Source organism: Equus caballus, unplaced genomic scaffold (genome assembly GCF_041296265.1).
Source record: "Equus caballus isolate H_3958 breed thoroughbred unplaced genomic scaffold, TB-T2T unassigned-0002706, whole genome shotgun sequence".
Lineage (NCBI taxonomy): Eukaryota > Metazoa > Chordata > Mammalia > Perissodactyla > Equidae > Equus > Equus caballus.
Window position 1 is genome coordinate 87,852 of NW_027222387.1, and position 3,575 is coordinate 91,426.

A 3,575-nucleotide genomic window follows, 5' to 3' on the forward strand; every position below is an offset into this window, starting at 1 on the left:
TGGGACTGTGGAGGACCATGGATGCCAAGCTGGGGGTGAGGCAGTGTGTGCTCCTCTGAATCTTCCTCAGGAGCTGTTCAAGAAATTGGTGCCTGCCCACTGCCTGGGCTCCATCTGGTCCAAGCGGAGCCGCAGGGACCACAAATTCCCTGGCACCCACCATCCGTGACACTGTGGCACACACGAACACCTTGGCCAACAGTGTCATCGCCATCGTGCCTCGGGGCCCTGGGCATGACAGCGCAGGACAGGGCCAGGATGGTAGAGCTGTGGATTCATGTGGCCGAGGTAAGTCATGGGAGGCCCATGGAGGCCCTGTCTGGAGTCATGGGAATTGCCTCTTGTTTCTCAGCTGTCGATATTGAAGTCTGTGGTCTGAGTCCTACTTTGGCCTAGACACTCCTGCCAGGGCCACTGACCTTGACTTGAGGTCCTGGTGGTGGCAAGCTCACACTTCCTTCCTGTGCTCCTTCCTTGTGTTCAGCTAAAATCCTTGCGCCTGGCAGTGTTACTCCTCAGGTCCCAGGTGTGCCCTCCCTGGGTTTCCTGGGCATCTGTCTCATCCAGGACAGGAGAAGTCCATGAGGGGACAGAATCCAGAGCTGGAGAGCTCCAGCCCCCACTCACAGCTCAATCTCTTCCCTTCCCTAGGGGTGCCTAGGCCTCAGAAATTCCGCATCCTTCCACACGATCTTTTCTGCTCTGCAAACCCTGCCATTAAGCGTCTCAAACACACCTGGAGGACAAGTGTCCAGGTGGGTAGGCTGCCCTCCATCCAAGCACCACGAGGGAGGTGGACCCTGCACCCGGCATTGGGTCGCCATGGCCCCGCAGTCAGCTGAGACCACCTGGGAGACAGTGAATGCCTGGGACACAGACTGATCTGGATGCATAGGTCCCTGAGCCTCTCAGGGCCCTTGGAGCCAGCGGTTCTGCCCAGGAACTCATTTCCTTCAATATCAGATCCTGACTTGAGCCCAGTTGGAGATTCTCAAGTGTTTCCTTTGCAACAACAGACATCTCCATCCAACTGAAACCAAGAGTGTTCAAAACTGATCTGTGTGGTAGATACGGGAATGGAGGCCCCAGGTGACAACAGGAGAGGCCCCTCCCCAGTCCCATGAGGGACCTCGGGGCTCAGAGCAACCCAGTGAAATCCCTCATCCAGGCCCCAGGCTGTTTGGGTCTTCTGGGATGTCAAACAAACGGGATTTGCCCTTCGACCACCCCCATAATCTTTCTTTCTTTCTTTCCCCACTCTCCCCCAGGGAGAGATCCTACACCTTTAAGAAGTGGTGCAGGGGACAGCAGCACGTGAGCAAGAGACTGTTCCTGAAGGTAACCTGGGGCTGGAGATCTGGGAGGGGCCATGCGAGGGGGCGGGGGAACATCCTGAGGGCAGCCTAGGAAGTGAGGTATGGTGAGGCCATCCCTAGGGTTAGAGACCCCTGTCGGTGGGGCAGGAAGGAGATGCCGCACGGCCACCACCAGCACCCTCTGCCCTCTCCCTCCATGTCTCAGTTTGGTTATTGTCGGGACACACTCTGGGAGTGCAGAGGTCAGGACCGTGGTCAGTGGTGGGGCAGGGAGAGGGGTGAAGGCAGCGGGGGACAGGGACCTGCAGGACAGAGACTGGCCTCTCCTCAGTGGGTCCTTGAGCAAGTCTCTGCCCCTCTGTGGGCCTCGGTCTCCTCCTCTGGGAAATGGAGGGAGATGACATGGTGCAGGCCTCACGGCAAGGTGATACCGTCCAAGGGAGGACAGGAATGGGAGGAGATTTGTGCTGGCTCCTCCTCGAGCTGAGGGGAGAGCAGTGATGACAATCAGATGACAGGAGTCCTCAGGAGAGCCCTGGAGGCAGGTGGAGTTCTCCCCACTCTTTCCTGATGAGGAAAGAGTCTCAGCCTGGGCAGGCCCAAGGTCACACAGAGTGAGTCTTGGAGCCAGGACTGGTCTAGAATCAGAGCACCCTGGAGGTGGGAACAGCATAGGCAGCAGGGGACTGGAGCCAGATGGCCAGGGTCTGAGGTCAGGGCAGGGGACATGTGGAAGGGAGCAGGGCCTCTCTGACCCTGTCGGCACTGACAGGAGGCGACCTCCGTGTTGGCCACTGCACAGAGGGGCCGCCATGGAGCCCGGGAGAGGCGGCGGCAGCAGGTAGAGGGTGCCTGGGGGGGGTGCAGGAGTCAGAGGAGAGAGTGCTCCCCCTCCCAGCTAGAGGCCTGCCCCAGGAGGGGCCTTCCTCCTCCAGCACATCTGCTGTGGCTGCCGAGCCTGATGCCTGCACTGGCAGTGAGCAGGAGGAGGCCTGGAAGGGCTGGGAGCAGGGTGGTTTTGGGGTAGGGAGGACAGGGGCCACACCCCTGGGATTGGCCACACCCAGCCCTGGGACGTGACTGGGGAGTTTGGTGTTCCTGGAGGGGAGGGGAGGAGGGCATTGTGTGTGGTGGGGGCTCCTGAGGGTCCTAGGCTGTGCGTAGGAGCCTGGGGTGGGCAGGTGGCTGGGGTAAGGGTTTCAGGGGAGGGTTCATGGGGGCACCTGAGTGCTGGAACTCATCACCATCCCCACCTTGATGGAGCAGGGTGTCATCCCCTCCCTCGAGATGATCTTCAGTTACCTGGAGCTGCTGCATGATGGGGGACGGATTATTATGTGGAGGTGAGTGAGCCTGGAGGTCGGGCCGTGGGATCAGGCTCCTGAGGGTTTGGGAGGGAGAGAGTCCTGCCTGGGCCTGGGCTCTACTGCACTTGGAAGGTCCTCTGCAGAGCCTCCCAGCCTCCTGTGGAAGCCAGGGCATCAGGCCCATCTCAACAATGAGTGATGGGAGGCTCTGCCCTGAAGCTCCTCATCAGGCTCCCAGGGCTGCTGAGGCTCAGAGCTGCCTGGCTGTGTGGCACTTGGGAGGTGGTGTCTGAGCTGGACTCAGCCTCTCCCTCTGGCCCTGCCCAAGAGGGAAGAAGTCGGGCCCCTCAGTCAGGAAGCACATCAGAGGCTGAGCTGTCCCTTCCTGCCTGGGGCCCTCAGTCTCCCCATGTGTCATCAGAGAGGGTTAGATTACAAGGTCTCAGCTCCTCTGCCCCCAGATCTGGAGCCCAGAGCCTGGCCAAGATCCAAGTCCGGTCTCTGGAAGGGCCTGCCCACTGGCAACAGTGCAACACTGGAAGAAGGGGTGGGATGGGGGCTAGTTCTGGGCTAAGGGCTGTTTCTGATGGACTTTGGCTGTCTGCCTTCAGGGCAATGTGCTCAGCTGTCGGAATGAGGTAAGGAGCTGCGGCCTCACTGTGGTGAGTGTGGGTGTGTGGGAATGAGAGAGCCCCCCTTTCATAACAAGCCCTCTAACTCAATCCTGGGGTCGGACATTTATTTACAGAGTTCAATATACAGAGCTGGGGATCCTATGGTGTTGGCGGGTGGGGAAGGGCTGGCATCAATGACCCCTTCCTGGTAGAGGATCTATTTCGGGCCAACTGTGAGAACAGGCACGTCCTGACTGGAATTGCAGGGGAAGGGAGGTTCCCAAGTTGGCAAAGGCCCCACACTGGCTCCTTGTCCCCCTCCTCACCCCCTCCAAGAG

At 59.7% G+C, this 3,575-nt stretch overlaps 1 long non-coding RNA gene across 1 annotated transcript; it reads left to right on the top strand.

Moving 5' to 3' along the window:
- Positions 1 to 227: 227 nt before the first annotated feature.
- LOC138922828 (uncharacterized) lies at positions 228 to 2,637 on the top strand. The gene is made up of 4 exons (XR_011435946.1): positions 228 to 288; positions 1,269 to 1,338; positions 2,089 to 2,157; positions 2,583 to 2,637. It is a non-coding gene; the product is annotated as an uncharacterized lncRNA (long non-coding RNA).
- Positions 2,638 to 3,575: the final 938 nt, after the last annotated feature.